General features: G+C 32.7%; 1 pseudogene; it reads left to right on the top strand.

Annotated features, from left to right (window-relative positions):
• Positions 1–466: 466 nt before the first annotated feature.
• LOC107462463 (conglutin-like) lies at positions 467–1270 on the top strand (annotated as a pseudogene).
• The last annotated feature ends 9170 nt before the right edge of the window (positions 1271–10440 follow it).

Below are 10440 nucleotides of genomic sequence, written 5' to 3' on the forward strand. Positions count from 1 at the left end.
TATCAAAATAAAAAACCTCTGTATCCAATGTGATAAATCAAAGTGAGCTTAACACTTTATTTGCTGATTTATAATATAGTGTTCGAAATATCTCAAAAATTAATATAAAAGAATTTAAATTTAAAAGATTAAAATCATAAAAAAATATAAATAAATAATAAAAATATTAAATACTCAATTTATTAAGTATATAAAATTGGCAATAAAGTCTAAAATCATAAAAGTCATACATCTGAACAATTATTCACCAACAAAATGCGGCGAATTGAAGCCTGCTGCTGGCATGTGTAGTAATAACCAAACAAAAACGCATGAACGAGCAGTGAGACGTGGAAGCATAAAAGCAATAAATGAAGCAAAGTTAGCCACCCAACCCTCTTTCCCCTTCCACGTACCACACATGCAATATCCCATTTATCCTATAAATACCACCATGCACCTTCAACACCCAACTCACATTCGAAAAAACACACACACACATCTCAATCATCATATTCTTCAATAATGGTCAAGCTCAGCATCCTAGTAGCTCTCCTGGGCGCCCTTCTTGTCGTAGCCTCCGCGACAAGATGGGATCCCGATCGAGGGTCCAGAGGGTCGAGATGGGACGCACCGAGCAGAGGGGATGACCAGTGCCAGAGGCAGTTGCAGAGGGCAAACCTGAGGCCCTGTGAGGAACATATAAGGCAAAGGGTGGAGCAAGAGCAAGAGCAAGAGCAAGAGCAAGACGAGTACCCGTACATCCAACGGGGATCCAGAGGACAACGACCCGGCGAATCTGACGAAGACCAAGAGCAAAGGTGCTGCAACGAGCTCAACCGGTTCCAGAATAACCAAAGGTGCATGTGCCAGGCACTTCAACAGATCCTCCAGAACCAGAGCTTTAGGTTCCAGCAGGACAGGAGCCAGTTGCATCAGATGGAGAGGGAGCTCAGGAACTTGCCCCAGAACTGCGGGTTCAGGTCACCAAGCCGTTGCGACCTCAGTAGCCGCACGCCCTACTAAACAGACTAGTAGAGTGCGTTTTGCTTACCCAACAAGAGAAATAACAATGATAATAATAAATAGCTTTTTTACAAGCTATTTCTATGTCTATGGTGTTTTGGTAGCAATAAAGATCATCACCATTTTATGTAGTGGTGATCGTATTGTCTGTGGCGAAGTTATATGGGGCACTTTGAAATGTGCTTTTATGGCATTGCCTGTGCTTTTGATAATGTAAAAGAGTTGTAAACATGTCGATGGAATAATAATCTTGTTTCTTTGGCAATTAGATGGCGTTTAACTAATATATATGTTATTTTATTGAATTTAAATTGAAAAGTTTAAATTATCAAAATTTAGAATGGAAGAAGAGGGGACAACTGTTTAAGCATAAACTAGGTATTATTCTATAAGTTAAGCATGAAGCTTGCAAAATAGAACATTCCAATGAGGAGACTAGAAATTAGAACATTGAGTGCAAAATAACTTGTTATTTAGTGCCTAAACTGCCTAATACTTTCCAATGAATCGATATAAGTTATGGGCTTAGTTCATTTTGGACTGTCTAAGCGTTTGTGTTTCTGTTTTAGTTTAGTTTTGAAAGCATGTTTCTCTGTATAATAAAAAAAGAAAAAAGAAAAAAAAAAGACACGCGATTGTTGGCAAAACCAAGTTTTGTTGACTAAAATGTCATTTTGGTGTTTGATATTGGGGTCATTACTGAAGACTATGCATGCTATAGTGACCGAATTAGCACTCTAAAAGTTAATGATTGCGTTTAACAACTTTGCTGGTTAGGGGTGCAGCCAATTAGCAATTTCTTTTAATTTTTTTTAAAGACATATAAATTTAAATTATCATAAAAAACATGAAAGCAAATAAAAAAATATCTAATAAAATAAAATAAATATTTAAAATTATTGTAAAAAATATTTAAAATTTAATAAAAAATCTAAAACGTAACAAAAAAAACATTTAAAATTTAATAAAAAAATATTTAAAATAATTAAAAAATATAAAACCAAACAAAATAGAATATCCAAAAATATTGAAAAAGAACATCTAAAAAGTAAAAACTAAAGAAAGAAACATATAAGACTATTAAAAACAAATCCTCTAAAAAAAGTTGCATATAAAAACATCTAAAATATATAACAAAAAAACAGGTTGAAAACTTAGAAAAAAAATATCTAAAATAAGTGAAAAAAATAATTCAAAACCTATAAGAAGAAAAAAAAGAACGTTGTTATAAAAAAATATTCAAAATCTAATAAAAAGAAATATATGAAACGTAACAAAAAAATTTCTAAAATTTAACAAAAACGAGATATTCAAGATCATTTTAAAAAATTCAAAACCTAACAAAATGATACATCCAAAATTTTTGGAAAAAAATTATCCTAAACCTGAAAAAGAAACATCTAACACTATTTAAAAAAAAATCATCTAAAACTCAAAAAGAATTAATATGTAAAAATATAAGAAAAATAAACATCATGAATCTAGGAAAAATAAACATTAAAAACTAATAAAAAGAATAATCCAAAATCAAGAAGAAGATCAACAAAGGGAAGGTCGAGGCGTTCTTGTGCGAGGAGATGGAGAGAATACAGTGACGGTGTGCGTTGCACTTTGCATCGTTCACGGCGGGAGCAAGTCATGGTTGGTTGCGGTTGATAACTGATTCTCCATCGCTGGTGTGTTGTGTAGTGCATTAGCGCAAACTGCAGCCTTCCTGTGTTGTAATTGGCGGGGCGTTTTGAGTGTCTTTTCGCGGTGGAGGCGTCACTTCCATGTTAGGAAATTATTTTAATTTTTTAATTTGTTTGTGAGCAATACATATATTAATTATAATCATAAATTATGTTATTTTAAATTAAATGACTTATATAATGGTGATATCATTTATTATTATAAATGCTAAATTGAATAAGTCATTATTACTTTTGATGTGAAATTAAATGACAATAAAACCAGATATTATCTTTTGTTCCTTAGATAATTATCTTTTGGATTTTAGATATATTATCTTTTGGACTTTGGATACTATTTTATTTGGACTTTAGGATTTAATGGGTGCCATGCTCAAATATAAATAGGTCTTCAGGGTTTCGGTTCCCAATATACCAAAGCCGCTTTTATTGCTTTTTTCCATCAAAAGAGTTATGATTCACCCTCCTAGGAATACACCACAAGACTGAGTCTTTCCATCAATTTCTAATTTCTATGAATAAAGGTACGCTTCCGCATTTTGATATATTTTTTATGATTCAATATGGATGATCTGAATTAATAAAATTATTTATTCCAACATTCCACGCACGGGGCGGTGTGTGACGGTTGTGCAACTGGGGCAGCAGCACAATGACAAGTAAGACACCAAGAGTAGGGTGTGAGTTGTGGGTTATAATTAGAACGCGATATGTCGCGGTGGCACAAGAGAGACGTCGCAGCAAGGGAGGGAATAGGAGGTTACGGTGTCGCAGCTTATGAATTGGAGTATAAGGCTTGGTATTTTAGCACAATTTTTTTTTAGAAAAGAACAAATAGGTCATTGACCTTTTAGTCTGCGGACATTTAACTCTCCGAAGATTTGAAAATATATTTAAGTTTCTGACCTTCTCAAAACCTAGACATATCGATCTCTGGGTCTAATTTATCTCATTTTAAAAACTTTTCTACGTGTGCATCTGTATATCAGCTAAATCAAGACAACGTGAGTCACATTTGATTTTTTCGTTGGATCTGACAGACCCAAGTGAATAGAAGGATCGATGTGTCCAGTTTTTGAGAAAATCAAGAACTTAAATATATTTTTAAATACTCAGAGACTTAAATGTCCATAAACCAAAATATCAGACTTATTTGTCATTTTTCTTTTTTTTTTTAATTTTAAATTTAGGATTTCAGAAGTTAGTTGAATTAACGTGGAATGAATTGGTTACATAGATCAATTTTTAGCATCTATTGAATTGGTATTTACTAGTGTATTAGACAACAATATTTGAGCATAAAAATTTATTTATCTAATTATGTAAAATATTTTGCATTCTTTATTATTAATATTTGAATTTGAGTCTTATTTAACATGAATTCAATAAGTCTCTTAAAAACAATATATATTTCAATTTTTTTCTATTTTCAGATTGTTAGTTAGATTTTTTTATTAGTTTAATATTAGTTGTAATTAATTATAGTAAAAATAAATATAAAATACATAAGGTATAACCATCAAGCAATTAGTTTTAGTTTTTAGAATGTATAACTATTTATCCACCTTTCATCTATAAGCTACTTTTCGCACACTCAAAATAAATCACTGTAAAAACTGAATATAAATCTCTTGCTGATGCTACTTATAAAGCTAGCTGATTGTCTATCTTAATGAATTTCTTAATTTAATTTTTTAGTGGCAAATTAGAGCGGCAAAATTTCCGCTCAATTAAAACCGAAATCCATGGCAAATCTCCAAAACTACTACGCTCATGAATGGCCTTTTCCACCAGTGAGGAGCCAATATCCCCAACAAGAGTGCAATGGACTCCATCACGCTTGAGTGAGATTGTGAAATCACTATGGGTTTCAAGAGACTGATGAGTTTTTCGGTTGAACTGATAATCACTTTAAAAGTTTATCACTCTATTATGTGACAATTTGTTAATTTTTTTTACCAAAATTCTGTCATTATTTCTATTAATATTTGCAAATTAGGATAGTTAGATTTATATAATTATAGCTTGTGGGAGGGTGTCTAAGATCATTTTTTCTTAATTTAATATTCATTGTAATTAATTATAATAGGAGTATATAAGGAATACATCAAGCGTAACCACCAAACAATTAATTTTAGTTTTTTTATTCGTTTCAAAAAAATTTTGAATGAGAAGAAGTCATTTTTCTCCTCCTCTAAACTTTCACTTTTTCTCTCTCTCTTTTAGTTTATCAAACTATTAACATCACAGTTTGAATAGCTTAGAGTATAAAATTTTCACAAATCATACATGAAATTAAAATGTCCAATTAAAAAATCAAGAATACAGATATATAATTATAACTAATTCTACATTTAGTGATGAATCTAAAAAAATTTGACAATAGGGATAAAATATATATAAAATAATAATAATTTTTTAGTTTAAGTATACTTAAACTAAAATACGTATTTTATTTTTTTTTCTAAGATAAAAGTGATTTTATTGCACTAGAAATGAAGTTCACAGTCCATATTTTGACAACAAACAAAGGATAGTATTAAAAATGTTTCACCAGCAAAAACAAATTATATTACAAGAAAAGGATAACGGTTTCAATAGAGAGAGATACATCTTCAATGTTGGATTTCATTGAAGACCCTGTGAGGTTGTTGTGCAACTAGGAAGGGGCTTCTATTTTTCTTCAAAAAGAAATGTATTTCTAGTCTTCCAATTCAACTAAGTTGTAATAGCTACCAAGTTCCTCTTCTTTTTCCAGTTACCGTCTCTGAACCGTTCAAGAAATTTCAACCATCACTGCCATAGGAGTTCCGTGAGAGATGGAATAGGGAGGCCGCTTGCATCCAAGTTTCAACCGCATCAAGGCACATCCAAAAACAATGAAAGACCGATTCTTTTTCACTGTCACATCTTGAACAAATCAGTACTACTGATTAAATTCTTTGTTCCAATTTATGGCTCATAGGTAAACCCTCGTGCATTACTTTTCACATAAAATTTTTAATCTTCGATTGACAATTGAGGTTCCAAATAGTTGTTCATAATTCTTTCTTTCTGCAGTGTTCAGGAAGAAAATCTATTGAAGGGTGAAAGAATTGAAAGACCACACCTTAACCAAAAGTTATTGTATATATTCCAGATTTTTTCTTCATCCAGGTAATTCTATCATCCTCTTGGTAAATTGTTGAATTTAGAATAGAATTTGCAATTGTTGGATTGAATGCCTCTCAAATTAGTGATTGGTTCCATGTGCTGTCCGGTAGCATCAAATTTGAGACCTATTTTAGTCTTCGATCCTTTATGGTATCTTAACAATAGGTCTTCCCGAATCCTAACAGTACTATTTCAACCTATTTTTCATAGAATTTCTTTTTCTAGCACTTTCTGACCCTTCAAAATACTTCACTAGCCCCAAGATGGGTTGTTTTCGACCTTCGCCTTTAAAAAATTTGAAAAAAATATTTACTCTTATACACCTTATAAATTGGAGTGTGGTTTAGTTATCAGTCTTTATCCTTGCTTTGCCAGCATTGCAAGGTTAAAGGCTTTAAGATCTTTGAAGTTAAGACCCCTTGAAATTTAGTTCTACAAGAAATTCTCCATCCTATCCATTGCATCCTTCTCTCCGAGTTTGTTGTCCCACCAAAATTGGAGTATGAGCTTTTGAATTTCATCAACAAACATCTCTAGTAGTTTAAAATAACTCAGAGCATATATTGGAACTATCTTTGCAACCACTTTTATTAGTACTTCTTTGTCGCTTGAGGATAGCAAATTCCTCTTCTAGTGCTGCAGTTTCTATGACACTTTATCCTTGATATACGCACATGTGGCTCTCTTAGATCTCTGAATTACCACTAATAGCCCAAAAACTTTGTTCTGGTTGCTAATGTGAGAAACATGTAAGATGTAAGATAGATGATCACGAATGTTCATAAGGGTATTTCTGCTAAAAAATACTGAGGACTTGTCCAAATTCTCTGCTTGACCACTAATATCTTCATAAACCTATAGGATCCGAAGCAAATTTTGGTACCCTTCTTCTGTAGCTTTGTTGAATAGAATTGAGTTATCTGCGAAAAATAAATGGCTGTCTTTAGGACACCGTGGGTTAGATCTTAACCCTGTAATCTCTAGTCTCTATTCTCCTCTATGGAGTAGATGGGACAATCCATCTACGCAAAATAAATAGATAGGGAAAAAAGAGAGTCACCTTGATACAACCTTTTACATGGCTTAAAAAAATCATGAGGCTGACCATCCACAGTAATAGAATATGAAGCCGTTATCACCGGTTCCTGATTCTATTCCATCTATCTCCTACAAAAATCCAACCTCCTCATAACCTCCCAAACGAAACTCTGCTCTACCCTGTCATACGCCTTATTCATGTCTAGTTTCAGCACTAATTCATAATCATCGTATCTCTTATTCTTAAAAAAATGCATAAATTCATGAGCAATTAAAACATTATCACTAATCAACCGCCCTTTAATAAAAGTACTTTGTGTGTCACTTATGAGTCTATTTATCACAAATTGAAGCCTTTGCACCATAATCTTTGATAAGACTTTATAAAAAATACTACTCAGGCTTTTAAGTCGAATCTGTTTCATAGATTTTGCATTTGGAACCTTTGGAATAAGTCAAATATGAGTGTGATTAAATGATTTCATAATTTTACCTCCCAAGAAAAAACTTCTAGTTGTCTGAAGAATATTTCCTTTAATCGTTTCCCAAAAAAAATGAAAGAATTTAGCAGTGAATTCATCTTCTCCCGGGGCCGAAAAGGCATTGATAAAAAACAACTTTCACTTTTTTCTGTGATTTGTCTAGTTAATACACGATTGGTAGCAGCATTAATTTTTGTTGGAATACTCTCAATTTCTGTTATCAGATCTCTTAGGTTATTTAATGTAAAAAACTCTTCAAAGTACCATTGTACAGTGGATGCAATGCCTTTAGCCTGGTGGCTACATTCCTTTCTACATCTTCTAACTCTTGCACTTTATTTCTTTTACTTCTAGTTTGAAATTTAGAATGAAAAAATTTTGTATTGCAATCTTCCCATTTTAGTCATTAGACTCAATATTTTTTCTTTCAATATCTTTCTTCTAATTTAAGTGCACCTTCTAATTCAGCCTCTCATATCTTTATAGTTGCTCCATTTGCTTGATTGCCCTTAACTGTCTTCCCTGTTCTTTCTCTAATTTCTTGAATTTTCTTTTTGAAATGAGAAGAAGAATTTCGCTGCCACTCTACTATACAGTGTCTAGTTTTCTTAAGCTTCTTAGCCAGTCTAAACATAGGTGAACCCCTAATGCCTAGCGCCCAAGTATGCTTAATTAATTTCACCACCTCTTCACTCTCACACCCTATGAAAATTAGAATCTTCTCTTCGTTCTCCTCACCTCCCTATCTGAATCAATAAGGAGTGGTTTGTGATCCAAACTCATTTCTTCTAGGTGCATAACATAGCCATTTGAAAATTCTACCCTATATTGTATTGACACAAACACTCTATCCAACCGTTCTTTGATAAAATTGCCTCCAAATTTCCTATTCGACCATATGAACTTATCAACTTCATAATCTAAATCCACCAGCCCTCTTGTATTAATAAAGTCACTAAAACTTCTTATAGATGATTATGATTTAGGTCTGTCCCCTTCCTTCTCATGGTAAGCTTTAATAGCATTAAAATCTCCCATAATCATAATCTGGTCTCCACCATTCTTAATCAGTTGTAGTAGCTTTGAGTATTGTTCCTCCCTAATAGCTTTATCCGTGTGCAAATAGACCTCTAAAACCTCCTACCTCAAGTTACTTTGCTGAATCTCTAGTTTAAAGTAAATCAAAAAATTCTCTTAGTTTAAAACCTGAATACTTACTCCCTCTTTTCATGCCAATGCTAAATTTTTAGATTGACCAATAGGATCCATCATGTAGACTGATTTAAATCCTACTCTCATTATAACTCCCTCCACTTTCAAGGTGCTATTTTTACTTTTGCACAAAAACAACACCTTGAGGAAATGGGATTTATTAATCCTTTTAATGTTGTGAACTGTCAGGAATTTTTCTAAACCCCAATAGTTCTACGATAGCATCTTCATACCTTTTTGGGTGCTCAATTTTAGGTGACACTCTCCTACATTGTATCTGTCTTCCGTCCTCCAAACACTGTTTTTTGGTTGCTAAATTTTCTTCCACCTCTATCGTAATTCATTTAGCACCCGTCACATGTTTGTGATTCTGCCATTCCTAGCTAATTTCTTCAAATTCAGCTTCTTCTCCAGAACTTCCCTTGTCCCTTCACACACCCCAATTGAAAAGATACCAAATGATTTATTATGATAAGAATGGTCTATTTCTTTCCCTTTTCCTCTCCTTATTTCCTCGAAAACTCCTCTAGCTTTAGATTTCGCTTTCCCTGAATCTCTTAACAGTAACGCCTTATTCACATTTTGGACTTCCTCTTCTTCTATCCTAGCTTGCGAGCTCCTATCATTTACTGAGAGATTGACAAAATCTCGTATGAGGCATGCCAGAGTTGGCTTTTTGTATCTAAGATCTCATGTGTCAGTGCTGGAATTATGATTTAGTTTGTTACTCTCCTTGTCTTCAACTCTTCGACCAAATTGATCTGCTCTAAACCATGTCCCTCATCCTTCCTCCTCTATTTTTCTTGCCACTGAATCCTCCAAATAACCATTGCAAGCTCTGATTTCATTACCAGTTCCTCCACAATAGTGGCCGAAATTGTCAATTTTCTCATATTTGAATTGCACCTCCAAAATCTGGTTATTATTGCTTGAAATCTTCATAATTGTACGCAAAAATTTGCTAACAACAAACTACACCAGTATCTTAATAATACAATCTTCTTTTTCCCTCTTCACAAACAAGTACGTATCTGTAACTTACCCTAACGATCCTCCAATTCTCCTCCCGAGTCTTTTATTTTTATATTTTTTAGTAAACCCCATAACTGGATCCATATCGGAACGCAAGAAATTCTTTTTCATCAATCGAAATATCCTTTCCCAACATTTGAGATGCAGAATATAGTTCTTAAACAACCATGGTCATCCTTTTTCTACCCTAAACATATCCATTTTACTGTTGAAAAAAGAATTGGAATAAGTTTTTCCTATGGTGCATCATCCGAAGGCCTTCTGGTTGCCTACATATTACATAGAGAGCTGCCTCCAACGTTCTAATACTAAATTTTCGATCCGCCAACAATCTCTCAATCAAATTCCTATTGTACTTCCCAATACTCTCCTGAACGTCCTCATCCTCAAACTTCAATACCTCATTCTCTTCTCTTTCTAATGCACATGTGCCACGCCTCAGAGAGACGGCATCCATTGTTGAAACAAAGTCACTCACAAAAGTTAAAAAAAATTATAATTAGAATTTCTCTTAACCTTAGTAGAGCAGAGTAAGACGGCAACCTTAAAAATAGAGCACAATGTTTAAGTACTTTATTAGTTCTTATACTTTATCAATTTTTTAGTTAAGTTCTTATAGTTTGAAAGTTTATAATTAAATCATATTAGATAAAAAAAATTAATTAGATCTTGTAGTTGTCATCTTTTAGAAAATATACACTAGTCCTAAAATATTTTGTTTTTAACTTATTTTATAATTCATCTTATATTAAATATAAAAATAAATTTTAAAAAAATATTTAAAAAAACTAATTGAAGAATTTTATTTAATATAGAGACTCAACTTA

Source organism: Arachis duranensis, chromosome 8 (assembly GCF_000817695.3).
Source record: "Arachis duranensis cultivar V14167 chromosome 8, aradu.V14167.gnm2.J7QH, whole genome shotgun sequence".
NCBI classification, from domain to species: domain Eukaryota; kingdom Viridiplantae; phylum Streptophyta; class Magnoliopsida; order Fabales; family Fabaceae; genus Arachis; species Arachis duranensis.